At 59.7% G+C, this 15,000-nt stretch overlaps 1 non-coding gene across 1 annotated transcript; it reads left to right on the top strand.

Annotated features, from left to right (window-relative positions):
* Positions 1 to 11,102: 11,102 nt before the first annotated feature.
* On the top strand, positions 11,103 to 11,221 carry LOC131864726 (5S ribosomal RNA). Its single transcript, XR_009363490.1, has one exon. It is a non-coding gene; the product is annotated as a 5S ribosomal RNA (ribosomal RNA).
* Positions 11,222 to 15,000: the final 3,779 nt, after the last annotated feature.

Here is a 15,000-nt window from a genome sequence, read left to right as displayed (position 1 = left end):
GAGGAGAGGAGGGATGCAGCCAAGAAAGCAATCAGGGCTCGAGGCAAGGGATGCATCAAGGATAGCAATCATGTTGTGAGGCGAGATTCCAAAGGCTAAACGTGAGAGGCTGCAGGGTCGACTCAGAGAGGTCTATGCATGTGAGAGGCTGAAAGCAAGGTCGACTCGGAGCGGTCTATGCATCGGGCGCGCTTGGGGCGACTACCAGTGCCAACCCCTTATCCCGCGACGCGTCCGACAAAGAGAACGTTCCAAGGCGGCAGAGGAGGTTACCAGCCGAAGGATGCAGTAGCAATAACAGGTATAGTTCCGCGGCGGCCGAGAAGACTCACCGCATAGGAATCGGGATGCGAGGCGAGGGATGCGGCGGGAAGGCCCCGACGGCTAAACGGAAGAGGCTGCAGGGCCGCCTCGGAATGGTCCAAGCATCGGATGCGATTGGGACGACTACCAGTGCCAACCCCTTATCCCGCGATGCGTCCGATACACAGATAGTTCCAAGGCGGCCGAGGAGCCTCACCGCATATCAATCGGGGTGCGAGGCGAGGGATGGGGCGGGAAGGCCCCAACGGCTAGACGGAAGAGGCTTCAGGGCCACCTCGGAATGGTCCAAGCATCGGACGCGCTTGGGGCGACTGCCAGTGCCAACCCCTTATCCCGCGATGCGTCCGATACACAGATGGTTCCAAGGCGGCCGAGGAGCCTCACCGCATAGCAATCGGGGGTGCGAGGCGAGGGATGGGGCGGGAAGGCCCCAACGGCTAGACGGAAGAGGCTTCAGGGCCGCCTAGGAATGGTCCAAGCATCGGACACGCTTGGGGCAACTACCAGTGACAGCCCCCTATCCCGCGATGCGTCCGATACGAAGATGGTTCCAAGGCGGCCGAGGAGCCTCACCGCATAGCAATCGGGGTGCGAGGTGGGGGATGCGGCGAGATGGCCCCAACGGCTAGACGGAAGAGGCCACAGGGCCGCGTCGGAATAGTCCAAGCATCGGACGCGCTTGGGGCGACTACCAGTGACAACCCCTTATCCCGCGATGCGTCCGATACGAAGATAGTTCCAAGGCGGCCGAGGAGCCTCACCGCATAGCAATCGGGGTGCGAGGTGGGGGATGCGGCGAGATGGCCCCAACGGCTAGACGGAAGAGGCTGCAGGGCCGCCTCGGAATAGTCCAAGCATCGGACGCGCTTGGGGCCACTACCAGTGACAACCCCTTATCCCGCAATGCGTCCGATACGAAGATAGTTCCAAGGCGGCCGAAGAGCCTCACCGCATAGCAATCGGGGTGCGAGGTGGGGGATGCGGCGAGATGGCCCCAACGGCTAGACGGAAGAGGCCACAGGGCCGCCTCGGAATAGTCCAAGCATCGGACGCGCTTGGGGCGACTACCAGTGACAACCCCTTATCCCGCGATGCGTCCGATACGAAGATAGTTCCCAGGCGGCCGAGGAGCCTCACCGCATAGCAATCGGGGTGCGAGGCGAGGGATGCGGCGAGATGGCCCCAAAGGCTAGACGGAAGAGGCTGCAGGGCTGCCTCGGAATAGTCCAAGCATCGGACGCGCTTGGGGCGACTACCACTGCCAACCCCTTATCCCGCGATGCGTCCGATACACAGATAGTTCCGAGGCGGCCGAGGAGGTGGGGGATGCAGCGAGATGGCCCCAACGGCTAGACAGAAGAGGCTGCAGGGCCGCCTCGGAATAGTCCAAGCATCGGACGCGCTTGGGGCGACTACCAGTGACAACCCCTTATCCCGCGATGCGTCCGATACACAGATAGTTCCGAGGCGGCCAAGGAGCCTCACCGCATAGCAATCGTGGTGCGAGGTGGGGGATGCAGCGAGATGGCCCCAACGGCTAGACGGAAGAGGCTGCAGGGCCGCCTCGGAATGGTCCAAGCATCGGATGCGCTTGGGGCGACTACCACTGCCAACCCCTTATCCCGCGATGCGTCCGATACACAGATAGTTCCAAGGCGGCCGAGGAGCCTCACAGCATAGCAATCAGGGTGCGAGGCGAGGGATGCGGCGAGAAAGCCCCAACGGCTAGAGGGAAGAGGCTTCAGGTCCGCCTCGGAATGGTCCAAGCATCGGACGCGCTTGGGGCGACTACCAGTGACAACCCCTTATCCCGCGACGCGTCCGATACACAGATAGTTCCAAGGCGGCCGAGGAGCCTCACCGCATAGCAATCGGGGTGCGAGGCGAGGGATGCGGCGAGAAGGACCCAACGGCTACACGGAAGAGGCTTCGGGGCCGCCTCGGAATGGTCCAAGCATCGGACGCGCTTGGGGCGACTACCAGTGACAACCCCTTATCCCGCGACGCGTCCGATACACAGATAGTTCCAAGGCGGCCGAGGAGCCTCACCGCATAGCAATCGGGGTGCGAGGCGAGGGATGCGGCGAGAAGGACCCAACGGCTACACGGAAGAGGCTTCGGGGCCGCCTCGGAATGGTCCAAGCATCGGACGCGCTTGGGGCGACTACCAGTGACAACCCCTTATCCCGCGACGCGTCCGATACACAGATAGTTCCAAGGCGGCCGAGGAGCCTCACCGCATAGCAATCGGGGTGCGAGGCGAGGGATGCGGCGAGAAGGACCCAACGGCTAGACGGAAGAGGCTTCGGGTCCGCCTCGGAATGGTCCAAGCATCGGACGCGCTTGGGGCGACTACCAGTGACAACCCCTTATCCCGCGACGCGTCCGATACACAGATAGTTCCAAGGCGGCCGAGGAGCCTCACCGCATAGCAATCGGGGTGCGAGGCGAGGGATGCGGCGAGAAGGACCCAACGGCTAGACGGAAGAGGCTTCGGGTCCGCCTCGGAATGGTCCAAGCATCGGACGCGCTTGGGGCGACTACCAGTGACAACCCCTTATCCCGCGACGCGTCCGATACACAGATAGTTCCAAGGCGGCCGAGGAGCCTCACCGCATAGCAATCGGGGTGCGAGGCGAGGGATGCGGCGAGAAGGACCCAACGGCTAGACGGAAGAGGCTTCGGGTCCGCCTCGGAATGGTCCAAGCATCGGACGCGCTTGGGGCGACTACCAGTGACAACCCCTTATCCCGCGACGCGTCCGATACACAGATAGTTCCGAGGCGGCCGAGGAGCCTCACCGCATAGCAATCGGGGTGCGAGGCGAAGGATGCGGCGAGAAGGACCCAACGGCTAGACGGAAGAGGCTTCGGGTCCGCCTCGGAATGGTCTAAGCATCGGACGCGCTTGGGGCGACTACCAGTGACAACCCCTTATCCCGCGACGCGTCCGATACACAGATAGTTCCAAGGCGGCCGAGGAGCCTCACCGCATAGCAATCGGGGTGCGAGGCGAGGGATGCGGCGAGAAGGACCCAACGGCTAGACGGAAGAGGCTTCAGGGCCGCCTCGGAATGGTCCAAGCATCGGACGCGCTTGGGGAGACTACCAATGACAACCCCTTATCCCGCGACGCGTCCGATACACAGATAGTTCCGAGGCGGCCGAGGAGCCTCACCGCATAGCAATCGGGGTGCGAGGCGAGGGATGCGGCGAGAAGGACCCAACGGCTAGACGGAAGAGGCTTCAGGGCCGCCTCGGAATGGTCCAAGCATCGGACGCGCTTGGGGCGACTACCAGTGACAACCCCTTATCCCGCGACGCGTCCGATACACAGATAGTTCCGAGGCGGCCGAGGAGCCTCACCGCATAGCAATCGGGGTGCGAGGCGAGGGATGCGGCGAGAAGGACCCAACGGCTAGACGGAAGAGGCTTCAGGGCCGCCTCGGAATGGTCCAAGCATCGGACGCGCTTGGGGCGACTACCGTTGCCAACCCCTTATCCCGCGATGCGTCTGATACACAGATAGTTCCGAGGCGGCCGAGGAGCCTCACCGCATAGCAATCGGGTTGCGAGGCAGATTATTGGGAAGGGAACCCCCTGGGATGCGGCTCAAGCAGTGCCCAAAGGGACTGGAATGCGGAATCACATCGAGAGACCCAAATGCTATACGAGGGCTCAAATCGAATTATCGATTTGGCCACGACATGGACGCATCGGAACGACTACCTTTGCCGAACCACTCGCAATTGCATCCATACCGAAACCAATAGACATTTCCGTTAGAGCCCTCGCATAGCATTCGGGAATCTCGCATGCCCCTCTAAATCGACCAATGCTGGCGCTCAATGAAAATCCGAGCGCTACCACCGTTCGAGCGCCAGCATTGGTCGAGTTAGAGGGGCACGGGGGAGAATGCTCCAGTCAACACCTCCCCTATATAAGTTATTTGTCCGATTCTCGCACAACCGTAGTCTGCCTCGTCGAATCAAACAACGGTCCCAGATTCCGACTTCCGTTCCGTAGAGACCCAAAAGCTAGATGGAGGCTCGCAAGAAAGAGAGTCGGCGCATAGCAATCGGGTTTCTCGAACGTTTAGGGACCGAGCTCACTTGCGGATAGGGCAAAATCCGCCAAGCAACCCAAAAGCTAGACGGGGGCTCGAATCGAATCGCCTAGGCGGCCACAACAACGACGTGTTGGATCGACTACCAGTGCCAAACCATTCAGCAAGACTAGTCTGTGTCGAGGCCGGATAGAGATTCTCAGAGAGCGCCCGCATAGCATTTAGGAGACCTGCCGCGTCCCTCACACTCGACAAATGGTGGTGCACGTTTATAAATCCGAGCGATCCCAACCCTTTCAAGCACCAACATCGGTCGAGATAGAGGGGCACGGAGGGGGCTGCGTGAGACAACACAGTCCCCTATATAAGTTATTTGTCCGATTCTCACACATCCGAAGAATGGTCATCAAATCGGACAACAGCCCAAACTTCCGACTTCCGTCCCAGAAAGCCCAAGAGCTATCTAAAACGTTCATGGCCGGAACTCGATCGCGGCTATACCAGTCCGCCAAGCAACCCAAAAGCTAGACTGGAGCTCTAGTCGAATCACCTCTGTGGCCATTGCAAGGACGTGTTGGAGCGACTACCATTGCCGAACCATTCCGCAGGTCGAGTCCATACCAAGGCCGCATAGAGATTCACGATGAGCTCCTGCATAGCAATCAGGAGACTTGCCGTGTCCATCACAATCGATAAATCCTGGTGCAAGATTTTTGCATCCGAGCGCTCCAACCAGTCGAGCACCAGCATCAATCGACATAAACGGGCACGGGGGGAGGATGCTCGAGAACACTACCTCCCCTATATAAGTTATTTGTCCGATTCTCAAGCAGCCGAAGTCTGGTCATCGAATCGGGTCAAAGACCACAACTTCCGACTTTACCCACAATGCAAGTCATCGAATCGAACATCGGCCCCCGAGTCGGACTCCATGCGTATGTCAGGTCATCGGACCCAAATTCCGCCTTCCTGCGCATGGCGGGCCATCAATATCAACTCGGTCATCGGACCCAAACTCCGCCTTTTTGCGTATGGCACGCCTTCAAATCGGTCATCGGACCCAAATTCCGCCTTCCTGTGCATGGCGGGCCATCAACATCAACTCGGTCATCGGACCCAAATTCCGCCTTTCTGCGCATGGCACGCCATCAACTCGGTCATCGGACCCAAATTCCGCCTTCCTGCGCATGGCAGGTCATCGGACACAAATTCAGACCTCGCCAATATGCCTACGTATCGAATCGGTCATCGGACCCAACTTCCGACTTCATCCATACTGTAGGGTCTTTGAGGTTGGCGCGGTGCGCTCAACCCAGGGAGTCGACCCATCGAAGCATACACCTCCCCTATATAAGCTATTTGTCCGATTCCCACACCTGTGTAGTTTGCACCTCTGACCAGGACATCGACCCCAACTTCCGAACTCGACTGCAACGACGGCACCAGCGCCTTGGTGCGCACCTTGCGACGCACAGTCCCAACATTCGCCTTCCTGCACATGGCAGGTCATCGGACCCAAATTCCGACCTCGCGAGTATGCCTACATATCGAATCGGTCATCGGACCCAACTTCCGACTTCATCCATACCGTAGGGTCTTTGAGGTTGGCGCGGTGCGCTCAACCCGGGGAGTCGACCCAACGAAGCATACACCTCCCCTATATAAGCTATTTGTCCGATTCCCACACCTGTGTAGTTTGCACCTCCGATCAAGACATCGACCCCAACTTCCGAACTCGCCTCCAACGACCGAACCAGCGCCTTGGTGCGCACCTTGCAACGCACAGTGCCAACATTCGCCTTCCTGCACGTGGCAGGTCATCGGACCCAAATTCCGACCTCGCGAGTATGCCTACATATCGAATCGGTCATCGGACCCAACTTCCGACTTCATCCATACCGTAGGGTCTTTGAGGTTGGCGCGGTGCGCTCAACCCGGGGAGTCGACCCAACGAAGCATACACCTCCCCTATATAAGCTATTTGTCCGATTCCCACACCTGTGTAGCTTGCACCTCCGATCAGGACATCGACCCCAACTTCCGAACTCGACTAAAAAGACCGCACCAGCGCCTTGGTGTGCACCTTGCAACGCACAGTGTCAACATTCGCCTTCCTGCACATGGCAGGTCATCGGACCCAAATTCCGACCTCATGAGCATACCTACTAATCGAATTGGTCATCGGACCCAACTTCCGACTTCATCCATACCGTAGGGTCTTTGAGGTTGGCGCGGTGCGCTCAACCTGGGGAGTCGACCCATCGAAGCATACACCTCCCCTATATAAGCTATTTGTCCGATTCCGACACCTGTGTAGTTTGCACCTCCGCTCAGGACATCGACCCCAACTTCCGAACTCGCCTGCAACGACCGAACCAGCGCCTTGGTGCGCACCAAAAGTGCGCACTTTTGGAGGGCACTTTTGTGCGCTCCAAAGGTGCGCACTTTTGGAGGGCACTTTTCTGCGCTCCAAAGGTGCGCACTTTTGGAGGGCACTTTTTGGAGGGCACTTTTCTGCGCTCCAAAGGTGCGCACTTTTGGAGGGCACTTTTTGGAGGGCACTTTTCTGCGCTCCAAAGGTGCGCACTTTTGGAGGGCACTTTTTGGAGGGCACTTTTCTGCGCTCCAAAGGTGCGCACTTTTGGAGGGCACTTTTTGGAGGGCACTTTTCTGCGCTCCAAAGGTGCGCACTTTTGGAGGGCACTTTTTGGAGGGCACTTTTCTGCGCTCCAAAGGTGCGCACTTTTGGAGGGCACTTTTCTGCGCTCCAAAGGTGCGCACTTTTGGAGGGCACTTTTTGGAGGGCACTTTTCTGCGCTCCAAAGGTGCGCACTTTTGGAGGGCACTTTTTGGAGGGCACTTTTCTGCGCTCCAAAGGTGCGCACTTTTGGAGGGCACTTTTTGGAGGGCACTTTTCTGCGCTCCAAAGGTGCGCACTTTTGGAGGGCACTTTTGTGCACTCCAAAGGTGCGCACTTTTGGAGGGCACTTTTCCTGTGCTCCAAAGGTGCACACCTAGGTGAGCACCTTCGACCACACCTTGTAGCACACCAAACTCTGACTTTCGACTTCATCCGCAATGCAGGGTCTTTGAGGTTGGCGCAATGCGCACAACCAGGGGAGTCGACCCATCAAACCCAACACCTCCCCTATATAAGCTATTTGTCTGATTCTCATACATGCGTAGCCTGCAGGAGCAATTAGGACATCGACCCCAACTTTCGGCTTCTAAACGAAAACAAGGTCTTTGAGGTTGGTGTAATGCGAACAACTAGGGGAGTCAACCCATCAAACCCAACACCTCCCCTATATAAGCTATTTGTCTGATTCTCATACATGTGTAGTCTACAGGAGCAATTAGGACATCGACCCCAACTTTTGACTTCTTAACGAAAACAAGGTCTTTGAGGTTGACGTAATGCGCACAACCAGGGGAGTCGACCCATCAAACCCAACACCTCCCCTATATAAGCTATTTGTCCGATTCTCATACATGTGTAGCCTGCAGGAGCCATTAGGACATTGACCCCAACTTTTGACTTCTTAACGAAAACAAGGTCTTTGAGGTTGGCGTAATGCGCACAACCAAGGGAGTTGACCCATCAAACCCAACACCTCCCCTATATAAGCTATTTGTCTGATTCTCATACATGTGTAGCCTGCAACAACGATTAGGACATCCACCCCAACTTCTGAATTCGTCTGCGTTGACCGCACCAAAGGTGCACGCCTTGGTGCTCACCAAAATCCGACTTCCGACTTCTTCTGCTATGCGGGGTCTTTGAGGTTGGCGCAGTGCGCACAACCAGGGGAGTCAACCCACCGAATGCAACACCTCCCCTATATAAGCTATTTGTCTGATTCTCATACATGCGTAGACTGCAGCAATGATTAGGACATCCACCCCAACTTTTGACTTCTTAAACAAGACAGGGTCTTTGAAGTTGGTGCAGTGCACACAACCAGGGGAGTCGACCCATCAAACGCAACACCTCCCCTATATAAAGCTATTTGTCCGATTCTCATACGTGTAGTCTGCAGCAGCGATTAGGACATCGACCCCAACTTCCGAATTCGTTTGCATTGACCGCACCAAAGGTGCACGCCTTGGTGTGCACCCTGGAGTGCACTTTGGTGCTCACCTCGGTGCACACTTTGGTGTGCACCTCGGTGTGCACCAAAGGTGCGCACCTTGGAGCGCACCAAAGGTGTACACTTTGGAGCGCACCACATAGGGTCTTTGAGAGGTTGGCGCAGTGCGCACACCAAGGTGGGTGTTGAGGTGCGTGCCGAGGTGGGTGGGTGCTAGGGTGCGCTCCATGGTGGGTGCCAGGGTGGGTGCGTGCTAGGGTGGATTCCAAAGAGGGTCATAGGGTGGGTGCCAAGGTGGGTTGGTGATATAGTGGGTTCAAAGGTGGGTACTAGGGTGGGTTCCAAGGTGGGTCACAAGTTGGGTGCCAGGATGCGTGGGTGTTAGGTTGGGTGCCAAGGTGGGCTCCTGCGTGGGTGGGTGCTAGGGTGGGTTTCAAGGTGGACGCGAGGGCGGGTGCCAAGGTGGGTAACAAGTTGGGTGTTAGGATGGGTGAGTGCTAGAGTGGGTGCCAAGGTGGGTGGGTGCTAAGGTGGATGCCAAGGTGGTTCACAGGGTGGGTGGGTTCTAGGGTGAGTTCCAAGGTGGGTCACAGGTTCAGTGCTAGGGTGGGTGTCAAGGCGGGTGTCGAGGTGCCTGGGTGCTAGGGTGTGGATGCCAATGTGGGTCATAGGGTGGGTACTAGGGTGGGCTGCAATGTGGGTGCCAAGGTGGGTAACATGCTCGGTGGGTTCTAAATTGGGTGCCAGGGTGGGTGTGCACCCACCTTGCCCGAGGTGGGTGCCAAGGTGCCAGTGTGGGTGGGTGCTAAGGTGGATGCCAAGGTGGGTGAGAAGGTGGGTGATAGGTTGAGTGGTAGGATGGGTGGGTGCCAAGATGGGTCACAGGGTGGGTGCAAGGGTGGGTAGGTGCTAGGGTTGGTGTCAGGGTGGGTGGGTGCTAGGTTGGGTTCCAAGGTGGGTGCGAGGGTGAGTGTCAAGGTGGGTCACAGGTTAGGTGCTAGGATGGGTGAGTGCTAGGGTGCAAAGGTGCCAGGGTGGGTGCTAGGATGGGTCGATGCTAGGGTGAGTGGCAAGGTGGGTCCACAAGTGTCAAGGTGGGTGCCGAGGTGGGTGCCAAGTCGGCGACTGCTATGGTGGATGCCAAGGTGGGTCACGGGGTGGGTGCCAAGTTGCTAGGTTGGGTTCCAAGGTGGGTGCCAACGTGGGTGCTAGGGTGCGTGGGTTAAAGGGTGTGTCACAACGTGGGTGCCAGGATGGGTGCGCACCCACACTGGCCAAGACGGGTGCGGGTGCAAGGTTGGGTTCCAAGCCCGGTCACAGGCTGGGTGCTAGGATGGGTGGGTGCCAAGGTGGGCACCAGGGTGGGTGCACCCACCCTGGCCAAGGTGGGTCACGGGGTGGGTCCTAGGGTGGGTAACGGGGTGGGTACTAAGGTGCGTGCCAAGGTGGGTCATAGGGTGGGTGCCAAGGTGGGCACCAGGGTGGGTGTGCACCAACCCTAGCCAGGGTAGGTCACGGGGTGGTTGTCGGGGTGGGCGTCAAGGAGCCAAGGTGGGTGGCAAGTAGCCAAGTTGCGTGCCAAGGTGGGTGTCGGGGTGGGTGCCAAGGATCCAAGGTGGGTGCCAAGGAACCAAGGTGGGTGTCTGGGTGGGTGCCGAGGTGGGAGCCAGGGTGGGTCCCAAGGTGAGTGCAAAGGTGGGTGCCAGGGTCAAGGTGAGTGCCAATGTGGGTTCCAAGGTGCCAGGGTCAGGGTGAGTGCCAATGTGGGTTCAAAGGTGCTAAGTTGGGTGCGAGGTTGGGTGCGAGGGTGGGTGGGTGCCAAGGTGTGCTAGGTGGAAGCCCGGGTGGGTCGGCATCCCATGGGTGTCGAGTTGGGTGCCTGATGGGTGCTTCTTGTCAAGTTTTAGTCGTCGGGACTCATTTCGAGCCTTAGAGGTCGTTTCTTGTCCGGTTGCCCTGTCTTCGACCTGGGAACCCAATTTTGGTCCTCGGGTCCCATTTTTTTTTGTCTCGCATCCCACTTTTGGCCTGTGGCCTTTTCGGGGTCGATTCTCGTTTTGGGCATCAGAGCATGTTTCTTCTCCTAAAACCCAATATTTGTTTATTAAGTCTCGGAACACATTTTTGTTCTCGTGGACCCATCATGGGTCTTGGAACGCATTTGTGGTCCTTGGGTCCCATTTTGCATCCCGAAACTTGTGTTTTGGTGCTTGATCCCTATTTTGGGTGCCCACCTTGCACCAAGTGCGCACCCGGGGCAAACCGAGCGCCTTGGTGCACCAGGGCAAGATCGAGCGTGCACCCGAGGCGCCCCGAACATGCACCAAGGTGCACTCGGCCCACATGTGAGCGCAGGTCGTTGCGCCCGAGGTGGTGTGTGGGCACCGCGTTGCAGACGGGACACTGCACGCACACGACGCCCCCTCCAGGTGCACGCACGTAGGCCGGGCCGGGTGCACACCCGACGCCCTAGCAAGGTGCGCGCACCCGGGCAGGGCTCACACTTGGCGAACGGGGCGCACTTCGCGAGGGAGGGTGTGCACCTCGACGGGGGTGGGTGGCCGGGGTGGATTCGCACGTGGGTCGCGGTTTGCTAAGTACACACTGCGACAAGCTCATAACGGGTGCGATCATACCAGCGTTAGTGCACCGGATCCCATCAGAACTCCGCAGTTAAGCGCGCTTGGGCCGGAGTAGTACTGGGATGGGTGACCTCCCGGGAAGTCCCGGTGTTGCACCCTTTTTTAGTTTTTCGCCGGGCGTCGCAATGCTATTTGAATAAACCTTTTGCCCGTTTGCGTTCTCGTCGGGGCCGGGCCGGGCCGGGGTGCGCTGCCCGCACTACCGCGCGCGCGGGGGCGACACCGAGCGCGCACCCGAGGCGCCCCGAGCACACAGGCCACGGTGCAACCCGGGCGTTGTGCGCGCACCCCGGTGCGCCCGAGGTGCTGCGCGCGCACCCAGGTGAAATCGGTGTGCACCTCGGCCAGTGCGCGCTCGGTCGAGTCGCGCACGTTGGCCAAGGTGCACGGTGATGTTTCTTACTCTAAGGTTCCGCACCAGACGCCCGGGACAGGTGAGCGAAGCTGGGCGGGGCCGGGTGCGCGGCCGGGGCAGGTGCACGCAGCTGGAGAGAGCTTTGGAGCACACTTCGGAGCGCACCAATGATGCGCTCCATTCAAAAGTTTCCTGAAAAGGCAAAAAAAGTTGAGATTATAGAATTTCCCACTTGAGAGATTGTAAAAAAAAAAAATTTAAAATGAAGGAAACGCGGGTGCCAAGGTGTGCGCAGCCCAGCCAAGGTGTGCGCACCAAGGCGCCCACCCTGGCGAAGGTGCACGCAAGGTGCGCACCCGAGGCAAACCGGACAATTAACCCAACTTTCGACTTCGCGCGCACCTTGGAGCGCACTTCGGAGCGCTCCTTGGTGCGCACCAATCTTGGGCACCTCGGAGTGCACCATGGCGCCCACCAAGGTGCGCACCCGGGGCAAACCGAGCTCCGACTTCGTGCGCACCTTGGAGCGCACGAAAGGTGCGCACCATGGCGCCCACCAAGGTGCGCAGCCCAGCCAAGGCGTGCGCATCAAGGTGCGCACCCTGGCGAAGGTGCGCACCCGGGGCAAACCGAGCTCCGACTTCGTGCGCACCTTGGAGCGCACAAAAGGTGCGCAACCCAGCCAAGGTGTGCGCACCCCGGTCAAACCGAGCTCCGAATCGTGCGCACCAGAGGTGCACGCCATCGTGCGCACCTTGGAGCACACTTCGGAGCCCTCCTTGGTGCGCGCCGATGTTGCGCACCTCGGAGCGCACCCGGGGAAAACAATGCAATTAACCCGACTTTCGACTTCGTGGGCACCTCGGAGCGCTCTCGGGTTCGCACCTCGGAGCACACCGAGGTGCGCACCTTTGATGCGCTGCCTTCACCAATTTCCAGAAAAGGCAAGAAAACATTGAGAAGGTGTGCGCACCGAGGTGCCCACCCTGGCGAAGGTGCACGCGAGGTGCGCACCCGGGGCAAACCGGGCTCCGACTTCGTGCACGCCGCACCTTGGAGCACACTTCGGAGCGCTCCTTGGTGCGCACCAGGGCGCGCAACCCAGCCGAGGTGCCCACCCCGGCGAAGGTGCACGCGAGGTGCGCACCCGGGGCAAACCGGGCTCCGACTTCGTGCACGCCATGGTGCCCACCGCGGCGAAGGTGCACGCGAGGTGCGCACCCGGGGCAAACCGGGCTCCGACTTCGTGCACGCCGCACCTTGGAGCACACTTCGGAGCGCTCCTTGGTGCGCACCAGGGCGCGCAACCCCGCCGAAGGTGCACGCGAGGTGCGCACCCGGGGCAAACCGGGCTCCGACTTCGTGCACGCCATGGTGCGCACCGCGGCGAAGGTGCGCACCCGGGGCAAACCGGGCTCCGACTTCGTGCACGCCGCACCTTGGAGCACACTTCGGAGCGCTCCTTGGTGCGCACCAGGGCGCGCAACCCAGCCGAGGTGCCCACCCCGGCGAAGGTGCACGCGAGGTGCGTACCCGGGGCAAACCGGGCTCCGACTTCGTGCACGCCGCACCTTGGAGCACACTTCGGAGCGCTCCTTGGTGCGCACCATGGTGCCCACCAGGCCGCGCAACCCAGCCAAGGTGTGCGCACCAAGGTGCACGCGAGGTGCGCACCCGGGGCAAACCGGGGTCCGACTTCGTGCACGCCGCACCTTGGAGCACACATCGGGGCGCTCCCGGGTTCGCACCGGCGTTGCGCACCGTGGTGGGCACCTCGGAGCACACCAAGGTGGGCAGCGAGGTGCGCACCTTTGATGCGATGCCTTCACTAATTTCCATAAAAGGCAAAAAAAAAACGAGATTTTAAAATTTCCGTTTTGAAAGATAGTGAGAAAAAGGGAATGCTGGTGCCATCTTGAGCCCGCCCTGGTGCGCAGCCCAGCCAAGGTGTGCGCACCAAGGTGCCCACCCTGGCGAAGGTGCGCGCCCGGGCAATTAACCCAACTTCCAACTTCGCGCGCGCCAGGGTGGGAGCGCACCCAACAACCGGGCCTGGGAAGAGCCAATGCGAGAAACCCCACCAAACGCTCTGACAAAAAAAGAGGGGGCGCTCCAGTAACCCCGCTTCGGAGCGCACCCTGGGCAAACCCAGCCAAGGTGCCCACCCCGGCCAAGGTGCAGGCGAGGTGCGCACCCGGGGCAAACCGGGCTCCGACAACGTGCACGCCGCACCTTGGAGCACACTTCGTAGCGCTCCCGGGTGCGCACCTCAGAGCACACCAAGGTGGGCAGCGAGGTGCGCACCTTTGATGCGCTGCCTTCACTAATTTCCAGAAAAGGCAAAAAAAAAAGGAGATTTTAAAATTTCCGTTTTGAAAGATAGTGAAAAAAACGGAACGCGCGTGCCATCTTGAGCCCGCCCTGGTGCGTAGCCCAGGTAAGGTGCCCACCCTGGCAAAGGTGCGCACCCGGGCAATTAACCCTACTTCCGACTTCGTGCGCGCCAGGGTGGCAACCGGGCCTCGGAAGAGCCAATGCGAGAAACCCCACCAAACGCTCCGACAAAAAAAGAGGCGGCGCTCCAATAACCCCGCTTCGGAGCGCAGCCGGGGCAAACCCAGCCAAGGTGCCCACCCCGACGAAGGTGCACGCGAGGTGCGCACCCGGGGCAAACCGGGCTCCGACAACGTGCACGCAGCACCTTGGAGCACACTTCGAAGCACTCCCGGGTGCCCACCGGCGTTGCGCACCGTGGTGGGCAGCGAGGTGCGCACCTTTGATGCGCTGCCTTCACTAATTTCCAGAAAAAGGCAAAAAAAAATGAGATTTTAAAATTTCCGTTTTGAAAGATAGTGAAAAAAAAGGAACGCGGGTGCCATCTTGAGCCCGCCCTGGTGCGCAGCCCAGGCAAGGCATGCGCACCAAGGTGCCCACCCGAGGTGCACACCCGGGGCAAACCGGGCTCCGACTTCGTGCAGGCCGCACCTTGGAGCACACTTCGGAGCGCTCCTTGGTGCGCACCATGGTGCCCACCAGGGCGCGCAACCCAGCCAAGGTCTGCACACCAAGGTGCCCACCCCGGCGAAGGTGCACGCGAGGTGCGCACCCGGGGCAAACCGGGCTCCGACTTCGTGCACGCCATGGTGCCCACCGCGGCGAAGGTGCACGCGAGGTGCGCACCCGGGGCAAACCGGGCTCCGACTTCGTGCACGCCGCACCTTGGAGCACACTTCGGAGCGCTCCTTGGTGCGCACCATGGTGCCCACCAGGGCGCGCAACCCAGCCAAGGTGTGCGCACCAAGGTGCACGCGAGGTGCGCACCCGGGGCAAACCGGGGTCCGACTTCGTGCACGCCGCACCTTGGAGCACACATCGGAGCGCTCCCAGGTTCGCACCAGCGTTGCGCACCTTTGATGCGCTGCCTTCACTAATTTCCAGAAAAGGCAAAAAAAAACGAGATTTTAAAATTTCCGTTCTGAAAGATAGTGAAAAAAACGGAACGCGGGTGCCATCTTGAGCCCTT

The sequence above is a fragment of the Cryptomeria japonica genome, unplaced genomic scaffold (assembly GCF_030272615.1).
Source record: "Cryptomeria japonica unplaced genomic scaffold, Sugi_1.0 HiC_scaffold_90, whole genome shotgun sequence".
Lineage (NCBI taxonomy): Eukaryota > Viridiplantae > Streptophyta > Pinopsida > Cupressales > Cupressaceae > Cryptomeria > Cryptomeria japonica.
This window is presented reverse-complemented; position numbering and strand designations above follow the sequence as displayed.